This window comes from Rhinatrema bivittatum, chromosome 5 (assembly GCF_901001135.1).
Source record: "Rhinatrema bivittatum chromosome 5, aRhiBiv1.1, whole genome shotgun sequence".
In the NCBI taxonomy this organism is placed as follows: Eukaryota; Metazoa; Chordata; class Amphibia; order Gymnophiona; family Rhinatrematidae; genus Rhinatrema; species Rhinatrema bivittatum.
This window is the reverse complement of record NC_042619.1, coordinates 57,086,692-57,103,484: the sequence shown is the minus strand read 5'-3', so window position 1 is coordinate 57,103,484 and position 16,793 is coordinate 57,086,692. Positions and strand designations below refer to the sequence as shown.

Here is a 16,793-nt window from a genome sequence, read left to right as displayed (position 1 = left end):
CTATTGTACTCAATTGTAATGTAACCCCCTCTTTGGAGATCTCCTAGAAGACAGGGGCACACTGTTGTCCTTAGGGTCAATCTTATTCCTAGTTCCTCTCTTCAACTTACACCCGTACAGTCATAGTAGATCAACAGGGTGCCAGGGTTCATTCTGATGGGAAGAATGATAAACCTCCAGGTTCCTAGGCTCACAGGTGTGGGTACCCAGTCACAGTCTCTCACTCTCTCTTTGGTTACAGATTCCACTGTATTTATGCTTGGGATGTCCTAGCTTGAGGGTACCTGTTCTCTTGAAAAAAATAGGCTGAACACTCTGATTATGTGTTCAACATAAATTTACTGGCAACGTAATGCGGTTGTGGTGGTGGGTAAAATGTTGGATAGAGCTGCTAAATCATCTGTGAATTTCACTTTCTGCTTTCTCCCTGTTAAGATATTTTACTGGATGGAGAACATGTATATGCAAGAAATGTTATTGAAATGGTCTATGTATGGTAGAATCATAGTTCAAGCTTTCAGTTTTGACTAATATTTCTAGGCGTTATCAAAAGAATGATTTCATCCTGGTCTTTTTTAAAGATCCAAATGTAATTTCTTATTTGAAGATACTCTCAGTTTCTTCAGGACAGTAGATGATATTAGGTACAGAGATGAAGAAAGTTGAAGCAAAAGATGTTCCATGTACAGAGATATCAATTTCATTCTTTGATTTCCTGCAAAGAAATTGTGAGAGAAAGTGGACATATTGTTACGAATTTGGATGACTTCTATGATGAATTTTCTATCTCTGATGAGCTACAGAAGCTTCTAATTCTAGAAGAGTCCAATACATTTGACACATTTAGCCAAGCTGATAGAGAAGTGCTTCTCTTTGTTGTGTTTGCGGCATCGTGTGGACCCTTAGTCGCAGTTGAGATGACTCCTCCCACGGGGAGGGGCCCCGTTGGGAACCACAGCGATAGGCTAAACTCAGAGAGCAGACACTTGTAGGTGGAAAGCTTTCTTGTACTGCTGGAGATAGATGGTATGAGGCAGAAAGGAACAGCACTGAAGTCCAGCAAGGTGCCAATGCGCTCAGACAGTCTCAGATGTAGAAGTCTCACCCAGATGTTCAAGGTAGCTAGGAACCCGCAATGCGGGAATTGCCGAGCCTGGTGAGTGGAGTTGGAGAAGTGGATCGTAGAAGTACTCACAGGAGTATAGTGCGGGCGTCTTCCTGGTAGTGGAGATGGTGGGACCGAAGGTCCGCAGTGCAGGATAGACTGGACTGATAGGCCCTCGAGGAGCAATTACCAGATAGTGCAGAAGATCCTGAAATAAATAGAGAGAGACCCCTGAGGAGCGGTTGTCTAGATAGTAGAAACCCCAAAGGGTTGTTGGAAGCGAGGGGCTCCCGAGGGGTGGGTGCCTAGAGCTTCGTCAGGAGCAAGATTCCCCGGAGGGTAGAAAGGCATCTAAGCGAGCAGCTTAGAGTGGTCAGAGTAGCTAAACTGAAGTCCTTGCAAACTCAATGTAGGTAGCGTAGCGGAGGCTTAAATACCCAGAGGTATTGACGTCATGTGGTCGGGACGCCCCCGAGGTTCCTGCCATGACGTGTACTTAAGCGTGGGCAACGTGCACGCGCGCACCCTAGGAAGCCACGGGTAGGAGCATGGTGGATTGGGACGCCCATGTTGAGTTGGAGATGCCGAGGGCTTCGGCACTCGGCACCGGAGGCAGCCATCTTGCCCAAGGAGGAGGAAAAGGGTAGAAAAGAGGTAAGGCAGAGCAGTCGCAGCTGTCTGCGACCAACGGACGCAACACTCATGTCTTTTGAAGCACCTTTGCTTGACAGGAGCTCTGTGTCAATTTGAAAATATGACCTGGAAACTACAAGGTATGTCTATAAGTAACTAGTAAGAGTTCAAAAGGATTTGTAAACACAAGAGATACAAACAATTTCCATTGTTTTTACAGTTTCAGCCTACAATGAAAATAGTATGTGCTATCATTTGACAAAACAACATGAACAACTTGATTGTAGACCTTCTGAAATGTCATGTTCATGCTTTTGTGGTTGACCATTTAAAGGAACCAATGTTGTCATGCTATATATTTCTGGATCTACAATTTTTAATATTTTGAGACATCAGTTCAGAGTCGTCCTGTAGCTGTTCCTTCTAAAGTGACTTATTCACTTTAGCTTTTGTGTATTATGTTGAAATGTACACTTGCCTGTTCAAAAACAAGACTTGAATTTCTGGTTCTACTGTTTATCACAAAACATTATATTAATGACTGTTTATTTAAGATCGTAAACCAAGGTTTAGAAGTTGTCTCTATGATCCAACAGGCACACTTAGGAGAAGTACATGGGAGAGCTATATCAGTTGCCGGTCCTATTCTGTGGAACACCTTGCCTCAATCAATCCATACAACAGAGTGAATATGTTATTAGAAAAACAATGAAGCAATGACTAGACAAAGGTTTGATGCTGTAAACTGTAAAGGGAAATAATGGATAGGTCATATTATTTGTGATATTTTTATGTGTACTATATTATTTTATGTTTCTGCTTTAATTATGAATGTAATTGTGTTAGTCTCTCTTTGGAGCATGCACCCAATAAATAAATAAATAAATAAAATACTGCAACTAAAAAAATTACTTAAAGTCTAATTGGTAACACAACTCTTCAGCTAATCCCGACACAAAACTAAACAGCCCAAAGTGTCAATTTTCTAAATTGTTATGGCTGGGTCAATGTCTCTTTGGATGGCACACTAGTAAAAAAAAAAACATCATTCCTGAGCAGTAAGAATATGGGCTCCAGCAGAGCTAGAATCTCCTATCTATTCTCTGATGGTAAAACTCTTCTGCTGGACCTCTGGTGGGAAAAGTCCACCCCAAAAATGTTCCAAATGTTCTCTCTCTCTCTCTCTCTCCTGTAAGTGGGCAGGAAATGATGGCTCCATATAATAATTCCTCTTAAAATAGAGGGAACAAATATCTATGTAAAAATAACCAAAATACTTATTTTCTGTTGCAATTGTGGACCCTTGGGCTGAGGTGAGGTTAGCGCTACCCATGGGGAGGAGCCCCACAGGTCCTCACCATCAGAAGGTGGAGCTGGTCAGTGCAGAGGCCCAACTGGAGTTTCACCACTACCAGCCTACATTCCCCACAGGTTGAGCCCTTGGGTGCCGGGGCCAGCTGGACTTAGGCATGGGCTTCTGGGTTGTAAAGAATCCAATGTAGAGGACAAAGACCAGCAAGGTGAAGACAATCCGTTCAGACCGGGGTAGGAGCATGCGTTAGACAGCAGAGTCGAAGACAGGCCGAGATTGGGGCGGGCAGCAATCAGCAAGGTCGAGAGGAGGTCTGAGGTCAGCCAAGAATCCAAATGAAAATGAAATCAGGAGGCAAGCCAAGGTTCCAAGCCAGAGAGTCAATCCAGAGGGAAGAAGACTAGGAAGAACAGCTGAAGATGGGGAGATGGACAGGGGCCACCAGGCAAGACACAGGAACACCAAGGAAGCAGGAACAGGCACCAGCAACATAGGCAGAACAGGAATCAGCATACCATAGCAACCAGTAGCTCAAAGAGCAGGACCTGTGCCCTGGCATCTGTAGCAGGTTCGAGCAGGCCTTAACTACTGGGGGCCTGTGATGTCATCAGTGGGCGCCACAGTGTTTTCTCCAACCATGGGACCTTTAAAAGGTGTTGCTGAGCGGCGGCCTTAGTTCCGCGCTTTGGGCCTTTACAGTGGGCAGCTGCGTCTTCGGCGTCGGAAGCAGTGCTACAAGCTGGAAGAGAGATAAAGGGGGCTGGTCGCGGGATGAATCCGCAACCCACGACCTGCACTGGTCGAGTGCAACATTTTCAGTACATTCACAAATCACTGCAGTCCCTTGTTTGACTGGACAGAGGGAATCGCAGCACCTTGCTGCACTTCCAAGGCAGGAGTAACAGCTTCCTCAGACAGGAGCAGGTCTCAAACACACGAAATCTCAGTTAAAAGACAAAACTTGAAAAATCTTCCAACTTCCTCTTCATGCCACTGAGAAAATCCCTTTCAGATCCTTGAAGGTGCTGGCAAGGGCATAGTCCCTTCCCTGCTACTGAACTAAGCGTCAGAAGTTGGAAATGACACCTCCAAAATCTCTACCACTTCCAACACTCATAACATAAAAAAACTTTCCCTAGTATCAGGCTAGGACCCAAAAATGAAGAAAGCTCCAAACATAACTTAACTCCAAAACTAATTCAGGAAAATCACACTGCTCCATGTTCAGAGCTGCCTCTTGTAGGAAGCTGTTGACCAATCAGGATCAACCTGTGAGAAATAGCCTGCAGGAATAGTCTGATACCTATAGTTAAAAAATATGCTAAAAGAAGGATAGCTATCAAGGGATTATGTAGTGAGTTAGGGACCCTATGTTCACAGTAACTTGCCTTAAGCTTTGGTTGGAATGTACACTTGCCAGTTCAAAAAACAAGACATGAATTTCTGGTTCTACAATTTATCACAAAACATGATATATGACAAATCCAGTTTATGACCAGGATCATGAATTTGGGATATGCTCATCTCTACCACCAAGTTACAGAACCGGCCTTATATGTGGGTGAATATCTGGGAGAAAATTGCTGTTCATTCTCCATACACACTGTCAAACTTGTCTGACACTTCTTTACCAATAAAATACATGCAACAGAAAAATAAACAAGACATTTTATCTATAGTGATACCTTTTTGTCCTTCAAAACTATTAAAAATAAACTCTCTTGACTTGCTCTGTTATAAATGCAAGCATTTGTAATAATGAAAAAAAATGAAGAGTACTACAAGCCACTCTAGCTTTAAAATTATACCTGATTACATTATCAGTTTGTTCTATTTAGGACTTGATTTAAGTTAAATGTAAACCATGCTGAGTGGCTAAATTATACATGGTAATCAATTATTGAAACTTAAAATACTAATTGCTAATGGTGTATAATGAGGAACAAACAAACCCACTAGCCATTGTGAAATAATTTAATACAAAGAAAACATTTTAAAGATGTTCTGGTTTCAAGCCTCTACTCCATCATAATCAAATGGTCTTGTATGGCACCAAAAACATAATGCAATACTGGATTTTATGTAATTGAACTAGGATGCTATTGAGGCCACTGGAATCATCCACAATGATGCTATATTGTCATAATCATGCTTTTCTGATATTTCTGATGCTCTGTATAAGGAAATAAATATCATCATGAACGCCATGCACAGGTTTCCAGGATCTATTCATGATGCCTACATTTTCTTGCAATCAAGAATTCATGACTGCTTCAAGGAATGACACATTACTGGAGGATGGCTTCTAGGTAGGACGGCACCTATCACTTCCACCACACACCAAGTTCACTGCTTCCTATTGTTTCCCTAATATTTAGGTTGACAGAGTGTTGGCACTATAGGCCTGTGAACTGTCCCATTCTCAAACCCAAAAGGTATATCTAACCCAGCTTTTCTGGGTATACCAGATCCTAGGGGTGTGCATTCATTTTGAACTTAAATGTAAAACGCAACTTATTTTTGTTTTTTAACTTAAAAAAGTGATGAGGCGAAAACGATCGGATTTCCAACTTATTCAACATAGCTATGTTGAATACGTTGGAAATCGCGATTGTTGATCCTAAATAAAAATTTAAACCCCTCACCCTCCTTAATCCCCCCCCCAAGACTTACCAATACTGCCTGGTAGTCCAGCAGGGAGTCAGGACGCCATTTCTGAACTCCTTTGCGAGGAGCACGTGACGTCGGCGTCACGTCGGAGTGACGCGGCGTCACGTGATTCCCTGCACGTTCGCTCCGGGACCCTCGTTGCACCCAAAAGGCCTCCTGACCCCCCCAAGCTGGCCAAAAGTTCCTTTTGGGTGCAACGAGGGTCCCAGAGCGAACGCGCGGGGAATCACGTGACGCCGCGTCACTCCGACGTGACGCCGACGTCACGTGCTCCTTGCAAAGGAGTTCAGAAATGGCGTCCTGACTCCCTGCTGGACTACCAGGGAGTTTTGGTAAGTCTTGGGGGGGGGGGGATTAAGGAGGGTGAGGGGTTTAAATTTTTATTTGCACGTATGGACATAGACTCAACTTATGGAATTCTCCATATGTCCATATTGACCGAAATTGACCCCCCCCTTTCGACTTATGGGCTTATGAACATAAACTTTTGCTCTGCACATCCCTACCAGATCCTCCCCATAGCTATCCTAGGGACTACAGCGTTGCTACAACAGGGCAAACCAGAAGACCATGGCTGTCATTGAAACACATTTTTGCTGTCTGGACTGATCAGAAGATGCATTCTTTACAGCCCACCTAAAGTCTATGAGATTTTTCTAGCCTGCTTTGTGCCATATAACCTTGCCAAAATCAGATGCATGCCTCCTCCAGAGGGCCAACAAGAGAATCAGGATGAAGAGAATGAGGAGGAGGAAGAGGAGCTGAATCAGACACAATTGCAGGAGATGTATCCCAAGAGTCAAAGGCAGGCTATACAAGAAAGGAGCACATTTCAGATGGTGAATGTGTAATTATTTACAAAAAAGGCGAAACAAATACATTCTAAGAAAAGAAACTATGGCTTTCTGGGTCAGCCTCTTTTTCTTGCTTCAGGAAGCTCAAAGGGCTTCGGCTGCCCTAATTGGAGTTCCTCTGCAGTTCATGGCTGCACGAATGTTCTGCTGGAGGCAGAATAGGCTGTGGTGCTGGTAGTGGTGGTGGCGGCAGCATGACGTGTGGTGCAGTTGGACTCTGTGCATGGTGAAGTGGAATCCAGGCACAAGGTGGCACAGGTGGCTGGGGCACAGTGGGACCTCCAGCATGATGATGTCCCATCCATGCACAAGATGTGGCATAAAGTGGAGGGTGCTGTATCCAGGGCCCCATGAAATGCCATGGAGCTCCTGATGGCTGCAGCTGGAAGGGGGGGCATCCTTTGCTTCAGCATCTCTCTTCACACTGCAGTTTGGGCCACTGTTGCTTGGCAAAGGGCCAGAGCCTCATGCTGCAGACCCTACATTTCCTCCTTGATGGTGTCATGGAGGCCCTGTACTTCCTTCCAGATGGTGTCAAAGAGGCCCTGTACTTCTTGCCTTACCACATCCTAGAGGCCATGTATCTCCTCCAAGAGGACTTTGCTGTACCAACAGCCTCTCTGCCTGACTGGCCACCATTTTGTCTTGAGGGCCTTGCCCCAGGTCAGACAAACTGCTGTCCCATGGGCCAACCTCTAGGAAATCAGCCATTAGGTCGTGCTGCTACTTCTCCTCTAGCTGCAACTCCTCCTCTTCTACCATTGATCTTTGCTGCACCACAAGGTGACAAAAGAAAAAGAAAATACAAGTCCCCTAGGCCTCAAACTATGGAGATCCAAGGAACACATCCTCAGGAAAAATTTAAAATAAATTTCAACAAGTAATACCAGCGTACATATGAAGACCATATTACATTATTATATTATATATTGTATATTAGAGGCTCAACTGTCTACAACAGGAAAAGATGTAAGTATAGAGGGCAACTTATCACTTAAAAAAAGCAGTTAACTACACAGGAGAAAAGAAAATATATGTAGCATTTTAGTATTTAATAAGGTGTTTGCAGGGAAATTTTAGCAAGAAAAAGGCACCCGATTCTATCATCTTGGGCCTTAATAACAAAAATTGCCTCCTCTTCTTTTTAGTAGATCTAGCAATATCAGGATGTACACAAACTTTCAAACTTAGGAAGGTTTCCTGACGATGTCGAAAGAACATTCTTAGAACCTAATCTCGATCTGATTTTATAGGAAAAGTTACTATGATAGTTTCAGGAGTATCCAAATCAGTCTCTGAGGATTCAATAATAGCAGTGAGATATTATCCAGCTGGCACAAGTGGGGAAAGAACTTGCATATTCCCATTATTTGAAATATCTTTTTTGAAGGGCTGAAAATAGTAGACCCTTGTAGCCATTGTTAACGTTTGCTCAGGTATTTTTAGAACTTCCAGCAGGTATTTTTTCCACATATCTTTAGGAGAGATGAGTGGATCCTTGGGAAAATTTATAAAAAGTAAATATCTTCTCTGCATTTGCTTCTCCATTTGCTCCAATCTGGATATACAAATTTGATTTCCTGTTACAATGTAGTAACACTTTAGAGTTCGACTGTAACATTCTCCAAAGATATTTGTTGATCAGTAATTTCACTTTCTAGTGTTTGCACATGTACCCCTAAAACATTAACTTGATTAACCACAGGGTTAAGTTTCACTGACTTGTTACTATTTAAAATCTGGATAGCTTCCCAAATAGATTCAAGAGTAATATTAACTACTCTTACCAGCTCAGAGAAAGAAATTCCTTCTAAAGGTGTAACAGTTCCTTCAGTCTGCCATTGAGCTTCTGTTACAGTGCTTCCCTCAGCTTCACAGAGAGTGTCAGCCGGTATTGGGGCAATTCCTACATGTGCAGCTGCTTCAGAACGAGAGGCATAACACACAACATCACCAGTCGATGTCTTGTCATGTTCCATGTGACCTCGCATCTGCTGGATTAGTGGGAGGGTTCTGCTCTTCAGGGGAAAAAGTTATAAATGGCAAAGGGAGAGGGTTGAGTCCTTCTTCTTCATGGCACGATTCCAACAAGCCTTCTCCAGGATTAATTTTCTCCCGCATCGAGATGTGCTTCGTTTTTTCCTACCGGGTCGTTTTTCGGTTCGGATACTTCGTGGTACAATTCGGGTTTCTCGTTTCGTTTTTTCGAAAAATGAAACGAGGAAACCCGAAACCGGGCCGAAAAACAAATCCGGAAACGAAGCTAAAAAAAACCCCACCCCAAGCATTTAAAATAATTTTGAAGCCTTTTCGTTCATATATACAACCCCCCCCCCATCCCGATCCCTCCCCAAGACTTACCAACATCCTCAGCTCCTGTCACATGATAAAAGCACAAGATGGCGCCGATGGCCATGTGACAGGAGCTGACCAATGGCGCCGAAAGCCCCTGTGACATGGTAGTTCAGGCTATTCGGCACCATTTTGAGGCGCACGGCTTGCAGTAGCACACCGGGCACGGAGGGCAAATTGGACCCGGGACCCCGCTGGACCACCAGGGATGTTGGTAAGTCTTGGGGAGGGATCGGGATCCGGGGGGGGTGGTGTATCAAACCTGAAAAACGAAATTTCCCCGAAATTCGGGGAAATTTCATTTCGGGTTTCGGGGCTTCCGAAACCACAACGAATTAGGAAATTTCATGCAATTTCCTAATTCGGGCGAAGAACGAAGCACATCTCTAGTATCTATTGCCCCTATACGGGAGTTGAAAGAGACATGACTGAAACATCCCATACCAGCCCATTGTTTATGGCCGGAATGAGGCATTGTACAATAGGGATGTGAATCGGGCCTCGGACGATTGAAAATATCGTACGATATTTTCAAAATCTTCAGAAATTGGGGGCTCCCCCAAAATGATAGGAAAACCCCACGATATTGTTCGTGGGGGTTCTCTTATCGTTTTGGGGTAGGGCAGGAAAAACAGCACACAAAAATAACCCCTAAACCCACCTCGACCCTTTAAAACTAATCCCATAGCTTCCCCTACCCTCCCGACCCCCCCAAAAACTTTTTACAGGTACCTGGTGGTCCAGTGGGGGTCCCGGGAGCAATCTCCTGCTCCCGGGCCGTCGGCTGCCACTAATCAAAATGGTGCCTATGGCCCTTTGCCCTTATCATGTGACAGGGTATCCGTGCCGTTGGCCGGCCCCTGTCACATGGTAGGAGCACTGGATGGCCCGCGCCATTCTTAAAGATGGCGCCGGCCATCCAGTGCTCCCTCCACTGGAACCGATTCTGGTTCCGATTCACATCTCTATTGTACAAAAGAAAATGAAGACCAGATAAGAGCGAGCTCAATTGTGTGGTGCTGGTATAGCCATCTTGGATGAGCATTTAGTGTTTCATAGATAAAAGTGCATGACGGTTATGACTAGACTGCTTTAGTGTCTGTAGTCTATATGGAAAGCCTGCATTTGTAGAGACCAAGGAGGCTTGTTAGTCCTTCAGCTGTATATCATTGCACTAGTATGTCATCTAACAATGAATTATGTGAACAAGGTACAATCCAGAAAAACCCAGCATTGTGTACACACATTTGACTATGTTATATGTTATGCTGATCTTGCTGCTGTTGAGGTTCCCTGTTATCTAGGTAGCCAATAGGAGTGTGCATTCATTTGCAACGTATCGCGAATCCATAACGTTTATGGCCAGATTCGTTGTATTCATTGCGTCGCGAAACATATCGCAATTTCCCACGAATACAATGAATCGCGGCCGAATCATTTGGCCATTGAAATGGCAATTTTAAACAACCCCCCAACCATCCTGACCCCCCCCCAAGACTTGCCTAAATTCCCTGCTGGTCCAGCAGGGGTCCTGGAGTGTCTCCTGCCCTCCCTCCGTCGGCTGCCGGCGCCATCTTGTGCTTCTACCTTGTGACAGGGGCTGACCAATGGCAGCAGTAGCCCCTGTGACATAGTAAGGGCAAAGGCTATCGGCGCAATTTTGATTACTGGCAGCCGACAGCCTGAGTGCAGGAGATCGCTCCCGGACCCCTGCTGGACCACCAGGGACTTTGGCAAGTCTTGGGGGACCCTCCTGACCCCCACAAGACTTGCTAAAAGTCCCTGGTAGTCCAGCGGGTGTCCGGGAGTGATCTCCTGCACTCGGGCTGTCGGCTGCCAGTAATCAAAATGGCGCCGATAGCCTTTGCCCTTACTATGTCACAGGGGCTACCGCTGCCATTGGTCAGCCCCTGTCACATGGAAGGAGCACAAGATGGTGCTGGCAGCCGACGGAGGGAGGGCAGGAGACGCTCCGGGACCCCCGGTGGACCACCAGGGAATTTAGGCAAGTCTTGGGGGGGGGGGTCAGGAGGGTGGGGAGTTGTAGTTAATTAAATTAAAAGGGAAACGAATAAGAATGGCACGTATCAACGGATCGGGGGGCCCCTTGGAACGGAATACGAATGCTGTATGAAATGTATGCGGCTCCTCTGCACATCCCTAGTAGACAACTCCTCCTACAGCAGCTTCAGAAATAATGCTGAGCATCAGCTGCTCAGATGCTGGTCAAGGTAATGTGGCTGCCTGGTCCCTCTGTAATCATCCTGGCCTGCTTCCTTTTCACCAGCCAGCTCAGGACCCATCACTTATGCATTATCTCACCAGTGCTGTGGTTGTGAAGGCACACACTATTAATTGCATGCTGGATCCTCTTCCAAACCGCTCCTTCCTGTAAGCATTCTCTCTTGGACTGTGGACTGTACAGCAAATTCTGGACCTGCAAGACATGTTCTACCAGCTGATCACTTCACAAGGTAGGAAGATTGACTTTCTATTCAGTGCTCCCCATTTCTGAGACATGGTGCAAGTAGAACAAGAAATGGGCAAACTATCCTTTTGTAGGCTGGGTAATTTGCATGAGTGCAAGAGTACATTACATGCAGAGGTGGTGTTAATAGGCGTGAATAAGCATTGTGCACTAATATAATTAAAATCTATTAGCAATATGTGTGCGCTTGTTGATTTGTGCACATATTTATAATACTTAAACAGATACATGTCAGTTAGGCAGAAGATTTCTATATGATTTCTCCACCCATTCATCCATGGCACACCTAGGACCAAGTGTTAATGATATCAATAGTGATATGTCTGAAGATCATTAAGCAATCAAGAGAAAGGCTCTTCCAGCTTATGCATCATCATTGTGGGTAACATAAACACCTAACTGAATTGGAGTGTGGAGGAGTTGGTTGATTATCACAGGTGCATGCATAGGATGATGTTCTCTGTAACCTTGCAACCCTGATCCAGCGTTCTCCCTAAGGCTTTCTGTGTAGTCAATACTTGGAGTGGACTTGTCCATGCAGCTGCTATTGGCCCAGCATAAAATAGTTCAGAGAACTGAAGACACAATAGAATGACAGGATGAATATCATAAAATAAGAGTTCAGGAAGATTAAGTCTAGGGAACTTGTCTATTCTCTCCATCTGCTCCTGGGCATTAATATAGGAAATCTATCTCCTACTTATTTTATGTGTCCTGTTGATTCTAGAGAAACTACTGCAGCAGTATGTAACTTGAGACTTTGTTAGAGAAAGACAAAGACAAAAAGGAAGAGGGAGGACAAACTATTTTGTTCCTCGGAGTAACACAGGTTTTTACAACAATCATGTTAATACCTAGTTACTCAACTCGTCCAGCAGTGCACATAACATTATATACCCTTCATACTAACCAATCAGAGCATATTCCGAGTGTTGTTTCTAGATAAGTGTGGTACATCAGCTAATGGGTCTGGGGTGTTGGCTCATTGCATTCCAGCATGTAGTCAGGGTCCTCTGCTTTCTTTGTCTAAAACTAGTATTCAGGAATACAGCAGAAAGAGGTGCCTCAGAAAGTCAATGCATAATACTACATCAGTCCTGTATCTCTAAAAGTATCCATACCAGATTTTATATTTCACCCATGTGTTTTCTTCTTCCATCCCATCCCGTAATGATGTCAAACCAGTATCAATGTGAACTAGCTTGGGAAAATCCCACATTGCCTGAACCTCCAGCTGCTATACTACCTCTGTAAAATCCCTTCAATCATGTCATCATTCTAGTCCATTTCATGTTCAACATATGGAAGAGCTTGAGGGGGCCAGCATTATATATCAGCAAGGAGTGAGGGATTGATCTCTGCTGGAAGCTGCCTGAAGTCCTATGAAAGGTAGGATGTAAGAGAGCTACTCTTTTGTTTGCTCATTGAAGGGATTTTCAATGGCTAGAAATTATCAGCATGGAGATCGGTTGGCTGGCTGAAAGTTAAGCATATGAGAGTCTTTTTTTTGGCAGGTAGCTACTGCATTTCTGTTGTAAGTGTCATATTGCATGTATGTTCTGTGACATCTGAAGTCCATGGGATTAAAATACATTTTTATTCTTAAACTGGTACCATATATTTCTTCACACTCTGTATATTTTGGATGAGCACAGGTAGCTCATCCAAAATCCAGATAGCCCCTGTCACATGGTAAGGGCAAAGGGCCATTGGCGCCATTTTGATTATTGGCAGCCGACGGCCCGAGAGCGGGAGATCGCTCCAGGGACCCCCACTGGACCACCAGGTACTTTAAAAAAGTTTTTGGGGGGTCAGGAAGGTGGGGGAAGCTAAAGGATGTGTTTTAAAGGGTTGGGGGGTGGGTTTTTTGTTTATTGGCTTGAGCCAATAAACCGATTCCGGTTCCGATTCACATCTCTACTGCTTAGCGCCCTCATAGGGAAATCCCATGCCAATGACCATTACTCTCTGATGCAGAGAGACTGCATCAGGCTACCACTTCTTATTTTGCGCTGGAAAGTTAACTCCTAGTCAACAGTAGAGATGTGCTTCGTTTTTAGGAATCGGGTCTGGCTTCGGTCGACCGATTCGTTTAAAAGTTTATTTTTTCACGTGTGTTTTGTTTTTTTTTACGAAAGGAGTTAGTGCGCACTAACGGGGTTAGTGCGCTCAATGTTACCGTTAGTGCGCATTAACTAATGTTAGTGCGCACTGCCAAAAATTGCAACTTTTAAGTAAAACGTATCAATTTTTAAGGAGTTCGTTAGCTAAATGTACGGTTCCCTGCTCCCACTGGTTCGCACCACCTGGAAAACAGCCAATGGGAATGTAGAATCAGTATTTTAAATCATCCGTAGTTAGTGCGCACTAACGGGGTTAGTGCGCTCAATGTTACCGTTAGTGCGCATTAACTAATGTTAGTGCGCACTGCCAAAAATTGCAACTTTTAAGTAAAACGTATCAATTTTTAAGGAGTTCGTTAGCTAAATGTACGGTTCCCTGCTCCCACTGGTTCGCACCACCTGGAAAACAGGCAATGGGAATGTAGAATCAGTATTTTAAATCATCCGTAGTTAGTGCGCACTAACGGGGTAGTGCGCTCAATGTTACCGTTAGTGCGCATTAACTAATGTTAGTGCGCACGGCCAAAAATTGCAACTTTTAAGTAAAACGTATCAATTTTTAAGGAGTTCGTTAGCTAAATGTACGGTTCCCTGCTCCCACTGGTTCGCACCACCTGGAAAACAGCCAATGGGAATGTAGAATCAGTATTTTAAATCATCCGTAGTTAGTGCGCACTATCGCTGGGTTGTGCGCACTACCTAGGGTTAGTGCGCACTACCTTGAGCATGCTCTGTGAGGTCCCCGGAGGCCATTTTGCTTAAAATACACGCACTAATAATTATTTTCTTAGTACGTGCTGTTTCTGAGACAGAGCGTGAGCAGTGAGCTGAGCAAGTGAGCAGTGCACACAGTACACACTACACAGCAAAAAATCGAATCAACACAACCTATCATCAACTCTACCACTGTAAGTGTATAATATAATAAAAACATATAAGATTTTGTTTTAGTTTTTATACAGTATTACTTTAGTTAGCTACTTAGTTGGTTAAGTTAAATAGTTAATGCACTTTTTTTTCGGTGAAGTAGCATAAAATAATATTAAAATAATATTAAATGAAGTTACTTACATTAGGGGAAATTAAAAGTTTAACACACAAAAGTGAGGGTCAGGCAGCTGAGCTCCCCCCCCCCCTGTCTGTGAAGCCAGCCAGCCTCTCATGCAGGGAGGGAGCTGTCTGACACTGACAATCTCTGTTAAACTTTTTTTTCACTAAATTAGCATAAAATTTAATGAAGTACTTCATTAAATTTTATGCTAATTTAGTGAAAAAAAAGTTTAACAGAGATTGTCAGTGTCAGACAGCTCCCTCCCTGCATGAGAGGCTGGCTGGCTTCACAGACAGGGGGGGGGGAGCTCAGCTGCCTGACCCTCACTGAACTGAATAGTGTATAGGCCAGCAAGCCTCTCACTACGTAATGCAGGCAGGGAGGGAGCTGTCTCAGCCCTCACTGTGAGGGTGAGGGCTGAGACAGCTCCCTCCCTCCCTGCCTCAGCCCTCACCCTCACAGTGACAGTACACTATTCAGTTCAGTGGCAGGGACATGGGGGGAGGGGAGGAGTGAGGGTCAGGCAGCTGAGCTCCCCCCCCCCCCCCCCTGTCTGTGAAGCCAGCAAGCCTCTCACTACGTAATGCAGGCAGGGAGGGAGCTGTCTCAGCCCTCACTGTGAGGGTGAGGGCTGAGACAGCTCCCTCCCTGCCTGCATTACGTAGGGGGGGGGGGGGAGCTCAGCTGCCTGACCCTCACTGAACTGAATAGTGTATAGGCCAGCAAGCCTCTCACTATGTAATGCAGGCAGGGAGGGAGCTGTCTCAGCCCTCACTGTGAGGGTGAGGGCTGAGACAGCTCCCTCCCTGCCTGCATTACGTAGGGGGGGGGGAGCTCAGCTGCCTGACCCTCACTGAACTGAATAGTGTATAGGCCAGCAAGCCTCTCACTACGTAATGCAGGCAGGGAGGGAGCTGTCTCAGCCCTCACCCTCACAGTGACAGTACACTATGCAGTTCAGTGGCAGGGACATGGGGGGAGGGGAGGAGTGAGGGTCAGGCAGCTGAGCCCCCCCCCCCCCCCTGTCTGTGAAGCCAGCAAGCCTCTCACTACGTAATGCAGGCAGGGAGGGAGCTGTCTCAGCCCTCACCCTCACAGTGAGGGTGAGGGCTGAGACAGCTCCCTCCCTGCCTGCATTACGTAGGGGGGGGGGGGAGCTCAGCTGCCTGACCCTCACTGAACTGAATAGTGTATAGGCCAGCAAGCCTCTCACTACGTAATGCAGGCAGGGAGGGAGCTGTCTCAGCCCTCACTGTGAGGGTGAGGGCTGAGACAGCTCCCTCCCTGCCTGCATTACGTAGGGGGGGGGGGGAGCTCAGCTGCCTGACCCTCACTGAACTGAATAGTGTATAGGCCAGCAAGCCTCTCACTATGTAATGCAGGCAGGGAGGGAGCTGTCTCAGCCCTCACCCTCACAGTGACAGTACACTATTCAGTTCAGTGGCAGGGACATGGGGGGAGGGGAGGAGTGAGGGTCAGGCAGCTGAGCTCCCCCCCCCCCCCTGTCTGTGAAGCCAGCAAGCCTCTCACTACGTAATGCAGGCAGGGAGGGAGCTGTCTCAGCCCTCACCCTCACAGTGACAGTACACTATTCAGTTCAGTGGCAGGGACATGGGGGGAGGGGAGGAGTGAGGGTCAGGCAGCTGAGCTCCCCCCCCCCCCTACGTAATGCAGGCAGGGAGGGAGCTGTCTCAGCCCTCACCCTCACAGTGACAGTACACTATTCAGTTCAGTGGCAGGGACATGGGGGGAGGGGAGGAGTGAGGGTCAGGCAGCTGAGCTCCCCCCCCCCTGTCTGTGAAGCCAGCAAGCCTCTCACTACGTAATGCAGGCAGGGAGGGAGCTGTCTCAGCCCTCACTGTGAGGGTGAGGGCTGAGACAGCTCCCTCCCTGCCTGCATTACGTAGGGGGGGGGGGAGCTCAGCTGCCTGACCCTCACTCCTCCCCTCCCCCCATGTCCCTGCCACTGAACTGAATAGTGTACTGTCACTGTGAGGGTGAGGGCTGAGGGCTGGCTTCACAGACAGGGGGGAGCTGCCTAGCCCCTCCCTGCATTAGTGTGTGAGCTTCTGAACAAACAGCTGTCCTATAGCACATACTTTTTTTCATCTCCTTTTTTATTTTCTCATGGTAGGATGGAACGTGAAAGGGAGTCTGGTGGTGACAGGGGGAGGGAGTCTGACTCTTCCCCACCGTCCTCCTCCA

At 46.0% G+C, this 16,793-nt stretch overlaps 1 pseudogene; it reads left to right on the top strand.

The window, feature by feature from the left end:
- Window positions 1–447: 447 nt before the first annotated feature.
- LOC115092345 lies at window positions 448–6,571 on the top strand (annotated as a pseudogene).
- The last annotated feature ends 10,222 nt before the right edge of the window (window positions 6,572–16,793 follow it).